This window comes from Triturus cristatus, chromosome 3_1 (assembly GCF_964204655.1).
Source record: "Triturus cristatus chromosome 3_1, aTriCri1.1, whole genome shotgun sequence".
NCBI lineage: Eukaryota > Metazoa > Chordata > Amphibia > Caudata > Salamandridae > Triturus > Triturus cristatus.
In genome coordinates this window covers 571,785,880-571,797,152 of record NC_140583.1, presented here as the reverse complement: position 1 = coordinate 571,797,152, position 11,273 = coordinate 571,785,880, and the positions used below count along the sequence as shown (strand labels likewise).

Sequence of the window (11,273 nt, the reverse complement as noted above, 5' to 3'; positions counted from 1 at the left end):
AAAGGTAGACTTGCAAGGGATAACATTCGTACTTTGTGCCACATCTTGGAGAAGGCTCGTCTCTCTTGGCAACCGATGGCGGCAATTGCTCTTGACGCAGAGAAGGAGTTTGACAACGTGTCTTGGCCTTTTTTACAAGCTGTTCTGGAATCACATAACCTCGGTAGCCCCTTTACTAACATGGTCATGGCCCTATGCCAATCCCAAAGCTAATATTAGAATTAATGGCATGACCGCCCCCTTTTTTGACCTCCACCAAGGAGCAAGACAAGGATGTCTCCTCTCCCCCATAGTCTTTCTTCTTCAATCCCCTGACCCATTACTTATTCGTCTTAATGCAAACCCGGATATCAAAGGACTCCAATTCAGTGCACACATACACACACACACACTCAAAGCGGCTGCATACACAGACAATGTCCTCATCTTCTCCGAAGATGTCGAATCAGCAATCCCTTCTATAAGTCACATTATACGAGAATTTTCTGTCGTCTCTGGCTATACTATCAATAAAAACAAAACAGAAGTTTTCCCCTTATATCCACTTTGCCTTCCTTCTCAGCTAGGTAATTCAGGCTTTAAGTGGCAACTCAAATATTTGGGGATTTGGTTTGGCAGGGAACTTACAGGCACTGTACTTTTTAACAAATCTCCCACTGTGAATAAAGTGAAAGATCTCTTCTTGGACTGGTCACCCAAATATATTTCCTGGTGGGGTAAACTACAAGCACCTAAAATGATGATTACCCCCAATAATTAATTTCCTATCTTCCGTGCTCCTTCTGAATCTTTCCACCTCTTTCTTCCAAGAAATTGACAAACTCACCTCTAGATTTCTATGGAGTGACAAGAGGGCATGAATTTCCTATATGTCTCTCAGGAAATTGCTCTCTTTATAGGGTTGTAATCTTTCGAACTGGAAACTATATCATGCAACTTTTTGAGTGGCCCAAGGGATACCTTGTTTGTTCCAAATTCCCCTAATATATTGAGCGAGAACTCTGTTCTCCTTTTAATATAGCCTCACTTGTCACAATGTCAAAATTTACACCAATACACTCTAGATGTTTTATTTCCGATACAGACAGTGTGCTAAGAAGCCTTGATAGACTTTTTGCCACACCCATTCACAAGACCAGGTGGAAATCATTATGGCTCAACCCTAAGTTTGTCACTGATATTGAGCCCAGTACTTCTTCTGAATGGGCTTCCAAAGGTATCGTATTAGTTAGACACCTTTACAACACCAATCACGACCTCCCTTCGCTAACATATCGGGGAAATACAATCTCAATACTGTGGACTTTTACATATTTTTTTAAAATCAAAGTTAAAATATCTAAACCTGCTCTCTCTATGAACGGCGCACTAGTCACACATCTTAGCCTCTGGCAACGTTTGGGACACATAGCATCCAAAATGTACTAATTATTGTCTTTTCCTCCCTCCTCTCAGCCCATGATTACCTGTGCCAAATGGTCAAAACCCTTCGATAAAGAAGTCTATCAACACATCTCTTCTGATACTGGGCATTTTATTGAGAAATCTGCTTTATGCCATTAAATTGCTTCATAATTCATTCACTTGATATTTTTCACAATTAATCTTTTACACTGGACCACTACTCGCTTGCACAAATTACACTTACGAGATATGGACACCTGTTGGAACTGTAATTTAGAACCAGGCACCTACCAACATATGCTCTTTAAAAGCGCATTATTAGACTCATATTGGATACCTATACAGAAACATTTGTCTATAATCTGTAATACTCCCCTTAACCTTTTGTTTCCTATAATTATACTGGGACCCTGTGCAGCACCATTTCCTCTGCCTCTTGACAGTATGGGCTTAGCACTGCTGGATTTACTTTTAACTATTGCAGTTAAAGTCATACATTCTGAATGGAAATCTTTTCAGCACTTATCTTACCACACGTGGTGGGCCTGGGGGTCATATCTTTGAGGACTGCACTCGCTCCTTTTGAGTAAACAGCTTACATCTCCCATTGCTAGCATGGTCTGGCACTCTTTGAATAACTATATGGAACTAAACTCTGAGGGCCTGGCAGCTCAACCTCCTTTTGGGTCTCATTCCTAAGGTTTCGCCTTATGTAGATGAAGCAGATATCCCTTCACTCTGATCCCTTCATTTCTTAACCAGCCTTCTCCTTCCTTTTTCCTCCTCTTTTCCTAACTAACAGGTGATACATACTTTGATGCACATTATAATATTGTACTTTACAGTAGTGTTTAGGCTGCAAATGTAATGAAGCTCTGCTGGCATTCACAATGTATTTTGTTTTATCAACCGAATGTTGAGTAAAGTTGCACTTTTCAACAACTTTCCGTGGAGCAAGCTTATGATAGTCTAGATTTACATTTTTCTCTTTCTTACGCCTACATTTCTTTGCTCAACACCCATTTGTGACTATTGTTATCTGCTTTTCAGTCTGTTGTCATGTGCATTGAATACCACTTCATGCATATTGTATCACAGTATTTTTCTTTCTGATTGTATACCCCCTTTTCTCTCAAATACAATAAAATATTTGAACATAAAGAAAGAAAAATCCTCTTTAATAGTAAAGTTGGATTTTAAATTACAATTTTGAAAATGCCACTTTTAGAAAGTTGAAAAATGTGAACTAGAGCGAAATGTTCTAGTCAGGATATGCACAACATATTACACTCAAATGTGAGTGTGCATTATCAATTCATACAATTGCTTAGTTGTTTAACGAAACGAACTAAACAATATTGTACATGAGCATCTAATTGTTGATACAATTCCTGTTTCCAAGAAATGATGCTGTAAACGGATCTAGAGTCCTTGTTCTTGATGTGCTTCTCTTTATTGACACGTCTGATTTCACATTTTTCAATAGATCAGGTGGCAGGGTAGGACCACCCCAGGCACTGCACACCAAGTAAGAATATAAAGTAGTACATTTAGTTTAGTTTGTTCACTAGATTAATTTGAGTGCACGCCCAGCTGTTATTATTATCTTCAACAGTTAGTTTCATTTTCTACCCAAACAGCTATTAGTAGCACCTTGATAAGATGTCTTTCGAAGATATTTCCCACCTACAGATCACAAGGCTGAAACCAAAGCTTATAGTACGTTAGAAGCCCAAGAAATCTTTGGCCGTATCCGGGAGGCCCGCACTTTTGACGTGACACAAGGTCCAGTTGTTCATCAACTGAGACAATTGGAATATTTAATGAGACGTGAAATTAATCAGCGCTTGCACGCCACAACCCTGGTACAATACCATAAAGCCAGCAGGATTCTGAGGGGGTTGAGACTCCCTCTTAAACCGATGATGTTCAAGATGAATAAAAAATTCATGGACAAATGGAATTCCATTTTTAAAAAGTGCTCCTTAGATCTAATCTTGTTGAAAGTTGAGGAACTTTCCAGTGTTTTATTGGGTCTTGAGCAGGAAATACATGATTTACAAGAATCATTAAAAACGCGTATGACAGGTGAAGATTGGTCTACATCGTTAGAGGCAATTAACAAAAAATTAGATCTTTATGCCAAAGAGGTCCATGAGCGCAAGGTACGGAAGTTCAGGCGTGACACAATTGACTATAAGCTTGATGAGGTATATTCCTGTGCTGAGGTATATGTGCAGAAGCGCACGTACCAAAAACCCGGAAATGCTTCATCTAAAGAGAGTGTAGCTTCAATCAGTGACACCCGTTTAAACAGACCACCAGTATCATCCTCGGTTGATCTCACACTTTCAGAAACACCATCCACTTCGGGTACCAAGGTTTCTTTTTTGGAGACCAGTCCAGCTGCCAACAATCCACCAACAGGGCAACCCACACTCGAACCAGCCATCACAAAATCCGCAGAGGCAGTGGAAGGTCAAAACCAACCCGCTCAGGCAGGAGACAGAAAAAGCACTAGTAGTCAATATCTCTTCTGTCACCTTGTTGAAGGCACAAATTGCGTTACTTAACAAGGGCACATCTTTTGTGCCCACATATCATACCACACCATTTAACACAGAAATAGAGTTTTACAAATTCATTAGGAAGCTCAGGCTCCAGTACTTTTTCTTTAATCAAAACCTCAGGAGTACCGAATCTACAGATTTGGAATACACAGAGTTTAGACACAAAAGCACTTTCATCTCCCCCATATCTCACAAGGTTCTCAACCCTTTCGAGACACTAGTGAAACGAGATTTCTCCCTTTTACCAACTCCTCAAAAAAACATCAACATTTGACACCCTCAGTCAGAAGAGCACTCAAAAGTTGAAGAAGCAATCATTAGTGTACCTTCCAGCTGACAAGGGGGGTGCTCTAGTTATAATGGATCACAACTTTTATGAGTCCAAATTCAATGAGATGCTGGCTGACAAGTCCACATATTTACTACTTAGTCATGATCCCACTTCTGAATTCCAAGCAACTCTGTTACACATCTTGACACATGGTAAGGACATGGGATGGATCAACACTAAGACATCTGATTTTTTGTACATGAAGTTTCCACGCAGGCCATTCATATACATGTTACCTAAAATTCACAAAAATCTCCTTGATCCTCCTTTTCGCCCCATAGTGTCAGGATGCAACTCCATTCATGAACCTCTGGGCCACTATTTAGATACCTTGTTGTAACCTTTTTTGCAATCAGGACCCATTTATGTTTAGGACACAACCCATTTTTTAAGGCTACTAGATGGTCTTACTTTACTGTCTGGAGAAACAATAAGATTAGGCACAGTGGACGTAGTATCTCTTTATACTTCTATACCTCATGCTGAGGATATTGAAGCCATAGAGTGGGCCCTGCTACAGCAGGGGGACATTTCTGCTAACAAAGTCTTTCTCCTTGAACTATTAGAGTTCAGTCTTTTTAACAGTTACTTCAAGTGGAAGGAAAGATATTTCCTTCAAACCAATGGCACATCCATGGGTTTTGCGGGGGCTCCCAGCTACGCAAATATCTTCATGATGAAGTTCGAACAGGAGAATGTATTGAATGACACGTCATGGACTGATCATCTCATCACATACCGCCGGTATATTGATGACATCGTTTTTTACTTGTCAGTTTTTTACTTGTCAGCAAGTGTTTTGATTCTTTGTCATGACATAATGCCCTGTGTTGGTTTATATATGATCCAATGCGATCAATTCTTTCATAAAGAGACAACAGTTGTATATCTCTTGGATTAATCTTATTTTTTTGCCTCTGCGCAGTGATGGACACTGGCACGCTGTATAGCTTTCTGTCTCCAAATATAACACATATGTGAACTGTCATTATTTGTATTATGGCTATTACTTGGGATAATGGGAGGCATTCAAGTAAACTGGTTTACAAGATTAATAGTTTAAACGTATCTTTATGTAGCATTGCATCATTCAAAAGATGTATGTCTTAGAAATCAATATGTTTTAAACGCATTAGATTCAGCTTACAACCTATGATAATCACATTGGTTGTTTATGTTACATGTTTTTGTAAATCCTGATGTGAGTTACGTTGTCTCACTAGAGAATCAATGTTATATATCTACAATTGTTCCATATGTTAACACACAACATGTTATAGGAGTTTACATCCAACATTGTTACATAGTAATTTTTGCCTACCGCACATGTATATTTCAGATGTGATTATTATTTACATGACAGACACCGTCTACCCTCATAGATGCTATTCAGCTTCACCATAGGCTTTTTTATGCATATGTTGCTATAAAGATTGTCAGTAGTATCACTTGGTTATACATAGCGAACAACTGTTTAGTATATTAAGGAGTTGCGTCACTGCGTGACTTGTCACTTCATTGTCATCGTTGCTCAGGATGCAGATACACAATGTCCGTAGTCTCTTTTCTTTTCTCTGGTTGTCGCATTCTTCAGCACACTCTGTTTCACGAACTTTCACCACCTATGGCTAACCTATTGCTTTACACCTTCCCAACATGGCTCACACTTTTTCAGTAAGACTTGCTATTTGAAGTCCGCCTTCGGTTGTAACTACACTGACGTAGGACGCAGTAGAATATATTTTCGAACCAACATCATTCACAGGGTGGTTTGACTTTGGCGTTCTCAGAAAAGCGGTATTTTCGGAGACCAGCATTGTAAGTAATCTCTAGCTATTGGACACTCTTTGAACATTTAGTAAGCTGGTCTTTTGCAATTTTTATTATGTTTTCATCGACCACGCAATATTTTGCAGATACACTTTCATACGCACCTGAGGTGCTCGTGAATAAATTATAGTTGAGTCTCCAAACGTTCGTTTGGCAATACGACACCAGAAGGTTTATTCTTGACGCACTAAAGCACAACAAGCAGGACAGTCCCGGCGTCGCTGACGCCTGGTGAGTTCACTTTCTTTATACTCAGCCTTAACTTTCTGACGCCAACACCACTTGGACATGTGCAGCTTATACTAACTTTGATTTTACAGTTTGTCAGCGACTTGTTTGGACTGAAGTCTAGGGTACACACCCGGACCGATATTTGGATAGCCAATAGGTAGATATCAATTTTTGAATGGTATGGTGCACATCGGTTGAACACAAGTTATTCACTGGGTGAGCTGGCACCTCTTTTGGTTCTTTGCGGGCTTTAGTCTTGACATTTGGCACAGCAACCTCACGTGCGGCCATCAGTCAACTTCCAATTCACTCACGCTGTAGCTCTCGACCCTCCTGGGTAATAAAGGGCCATTTTTTCTTTTCTGCTGAGTATCACAACTAACAATTCAGGTCACAGTTAATTTCTAAATGTGATAAATCTCATTTGTAAATTTTATTCGTAGATAACCCCTGAAGAAGGGTGGCAGTATCACCCAAAATGCATTGGGATTGAGGAATGAGCTTTATTTTTACTGGCTTTGATTTACTATATGGACTGATGGAATTAACCTGTATTTGGATCTTCATCAGACGTGTCAATAAAGAGAAGCACATCAAGAACAAGGACTCTAGATCTGTTTACAGCATCATTTCCAGAAAACAGGAATTGTATCAACAATTAGATGCTCATGTACAATATTGTTTTGTTCGTTTCGTTAAACAATTAAGCAATTGTATGAATTGATAATGCACACTCACATTTGAGTGTAAAAGGTTGTGCATATCCTGACTAGAACATTTCGCTCTATTTCACATTTTTCAATAGATCAGGTGGCAGGGTAGGACTGCCCCAGGCACTGCACACCAAGTAAGAATATAAAGTAGTACATTTAGTTTAGTTTGTTCACTAGATTAATTTGCGTGCTCGCCCAGCTGTTATTATTATCTTCAACTTTTAGAAAGTTGGCATTTTTCTCCCCTTTGCCATTTGCTCCTACAGCCTGTTCTAAGTCATGTGGCAGGGTGTAGTTGTCAGTTAGAGTTTGTGAATTCTGCACAGACAGTCATACAATAGGGGATTAGATGGGGCTGAGTTGAGCCCTCACCACTTGCAACTGAATAGGCTGTGCTCTGCCTTCATACAAAGGGCTTGTCGCCACTGCATTGTTCCTGTAGCCAACCTGGAGCCAGGTTGGCTGCAGGAACAAGAAATTGGTCAAGAAATTCCAAGCGCTTTAAAGAGAAACTTCTAAAATGTCTCCTACTCCGAAGAAAGTACCAGGTATAAACTTAAGGCCCTCAGATTCACACTTCAGTTCACTTCCTAGACCTGTGAAAGGACTGTGAGCACTGATTGCTGCTGTGGTCTGCTGTGTACTCCACAGGACTGCTTTGCTTCCTAGAGCCTATCTTGAACACTCAGAATCCTGCCCTGCTGCTTGAGCCCTGTTTCTTTACCTTAACCCGGGACTATCAGTGTGACTCCAAGGGCTAGTTTGCCACAGGGACATAACAGGCTCCCACCATCTTGAACCTACACATGGACTCTGCCTGAGTGAGCCCTGAACCCTTGGTTGTGGTGTTAAAGGAGCCCAGAGAGCCACAATTCAAAATTTGGGCCCAAGAAATGTTTTTGCTGAAAACTGCTCTGAGAACCGAGGGAAGACCGGGATCAACCTGCTCGTCTATGTGCCCAAGGTGCATCACCAATCAGCAAATTATGTACAGCAGTTCCTTGCTGAAGAGGTATGCAGCCTCCTGGAACTCCTGTCAGTCACAGGCTCTTACTTTGTCCCACTAGAGATTTTTAACTTCCAAAACAGTGACTAAATCCAATGTAAAAATCTTCACCGCTACTCCGTCTAGTGGTTCCTTAACAACAACGCTCCCTCCTCGAACACTGCCTGCAGCCTTGCTCACTAACTTTAACATTCAGTACTTTTTCTTCAAAATGTATTCTAAGTTAGATGGTACGCGCTGTCCGGTCCTAATACACTTCTTTTACCAACCTGTACTCCATCACGGTTGGCTATAGTTTTTGTCTTAGAACTGGTCTTGTGTGACTAGATGTCTGCCGTTGGCACGTTGATCTTTTAGGTGCAAATTTGAATAAAAACTTTAAAAAATCATATCTCCGGTTCTATTGATTGATTTTTTGGTCATTTAAGGGTCAAATAATGTATTCACTTTTAGTCTGTTTTTCTAAATTGAGGTGGGATTTTTATTGAGTTGTGTTTTCACTTTTCTCATGTTTGTGTGCTGCATAAATACTTTACACCTTGCCTCTGAGTTAAGCCTGCCTTTGTACTAAGATCCCAGAGGGTTAGGAACAGTTTCATTTAGTGATGGAATTATTGTAACTTTTACAGGGGTCACCCCCCCCCCCACTTCAACCAATTACCCACTTTCTCACAACCAGCAGTTGAAATGTTTTGCTATCAGTGAAGAGTTCACATTTGCTGTATTAGAACAAAATAAATATTTGTGCCCCTGAACCATGCTTTAATTAGAATACAAATGGAGCAATGTAACCATCCATGAAACGCCATGGTCTTGAAGAACAACTCATCCAATCAGGAAAAACATTAGAAAACCAGCAAACAGGTGGCCTCTCTTGTTATATCTTTTTGAAAAATTGATAACACAAAGCCACTGAAACAATTAGGCATTCTGTAGCCAGACCTTAAAAAAGAAAGGCCAGTGCAGTAACTGAAGTGTTAAAATTCATTATAAACGTATTTTGATACCTATATATGACCACAGACATTCATGTGTAGAGCACAAAGTGCCTCCTACACACCGAGGCCATAAATATATTACAATTGTGTTACACACAGACGTTTATTTCTTGGTACAGCAATCCGCTTTAAAAAAACAGCTACTCAAAATGATAGAATATTTAAACTCGCTCCCAGAAATTCTTTAAAAGCATTGTAATTATCTTTGGGTTGTTGAGCAGCAGCATCTGAAAAACTACATTTATTCTAAAATTGTTTAATAATATACCACAGTTGTTTCAAATTAATTATTATTCTAAGAAACACAATATTTAATTCAGAGGTGTGATCTGTCAAAGGTAATTTACTCCATTCTAATATAGAAGGGACTTGAGTTGGAGACAAAATTGGAATAACTTACTTTGTCACTCTTTTAAGCCAGAGGGTAAACTCTGATGCTGCTTATTTAGGGAATAGCAGAGAAATGGTGTGTTCTTTCATTTTCACTGGCTCCACATTAATATGAAGAGAATTCCTAATTGTACGATTTACATGTTCTTTATTGCATCACTTAAAGAATTGTCAGCAAATTAATCTTTGAAGAGCCGAGGTTTGATAATCTTTATCAAATAATATTTAAATATTTATTAATTGACTTTCTTAAAGACTAACTAATATGAGTATATATTCCTGGGGAATGCATTACCTCACCACACAGGCCTTTACCACATAGATGCCTTTACCATGCATAACTTTACCATGAATTGCAAGTATGTATGTATTGTGGAACGTAAACAGATCATGTTGACAGACATATGTACGGAAGTAATCGTGGCACTCACTATGTGACCAAGGCGTTTTTGTAAGCAGAAACGTGTTCCCACAACAAAATAAAAAAGTGATCTGCATCAGGATCTTGTGTGTGATGTGTAGCTGAAAACACAGTTTGAATGCTCGCCCCTCCTCCCCTGAAAAATAAATAAATAAATAAATAAAAATTGTCTGGACCCCAGGGGATGGGGTCCCCGGTGCTGAGATCAGCCTGGGGACGGGTGCTGCTTGGCATCCCTCCCCTTTAAAAAAGATATAAAGAAAGGCCTAGCCCCAGGAGATGGGGTAACCGGGCTGAAATAGGCCTCGGGAGGAGGGACAAGGGGGGCCTTTTTATAGCAACTGAAAAAAAAATGGGGCAGGCCCTGGCATATGGTGTCCCCAGAGCCTAAAAGGGTCAAGGGAAGGGGGGGGGGACACAGCCCACCATTCATAAAATAATTTGAAAAAACATGAAGCCGGCAACTCGCCGGAGGCCCCTCCCCCTTTCTCCACTACTCTGCAATCGCGCCTCCTGGCATGCTCTTGGTTGGGGATTAAGTACCCTTCACTGGTGAAGGCCCTTAAGGGCCAATTAGCTCACCTGTTACCTCCAGCGAGCCCCATACAGTGGTATTGATGAAAGGTGGTCGGAGGCCACGACTGTCATGAATTTTTGCCAAATACTGAAAGACACCTACCAAGTTGTTGGTGTGGTGGTTCAGGGAAACAAGAAGAAAGGTTCCAGGTTCAACCGGCGCTGGGAAGTGCAAGGATTTATACTGGACTACATTAGTTACGTGGTGATCTTCCAAGATGGCCACCACCCATGTTTTAGGGTCAGCGCTCTAGTCTTTCCTCCTTAAGCGTGAGAGCTGCAGAGCAATGTAAAGTGCGCCAGCATCCTCTTCGATGGCGCACTGCACCTAAGATTTTCTGGTGACTAGTGGCATTTCTTAGATGTTGCGCATGTCCAGAGGTAGAGTTAGTGTCCGTGTCTCGTTCCATGTCCTCGCTCAATGCCTGAATAGTAAGCAGAGAGAAAACAACAGAAAAGGAGAGTTACTCGTCTGCACATCATACTTTTTCTGAGAAAAATCTTCTGACGAACATACCTACCTTCCTCTTCAGCGACCTCTTCGTTCCAGCATACACAAGTATCCTGAGGGAAAAAACAAGAACATTGTTAACAAGCATACGAATTTAATACTAGTGCTGTGTAAATTTATGTCTTCATAAAAAAATAATTAAGAAGAGTTTTCTAATGTGTGTAAATAGTTGCTAAATCTTTGGTGAAAGACTTGCCTAAAAAAGAAGGAAAAGAAAAGTATTTTTAACAAACGAAAGATAAAAGTGAATATTCGAAAAATAATAAATACATAGAAGAGGAGCAAAAGCCTG

General features: G+C 40.2%; 1 long non-coding RNA gene across 1 annotated transcript; it reads left to right on the top strand.

Moving 5' to 3' along the window:
- Window positions 1-6,047: 6,047 nt before the first annotated feature.
- Window positions 6,048-8,344, top strand: LOC146860575 (uncharacterized). The gene is made up of 4 exons (XR_014979177.1): window positions 6,048-6,123; window positions 6,222-6,366; window positions 6,456-6,523; window positions 6,810-8,344. It is a non-coding gene; the product is annotated as an uncharacterized LOC146860575 (long non-coding RNA).
- The last annotated feature ends 2,929 nt before the right edge of the window (window positions 8,345-11,273 follow it).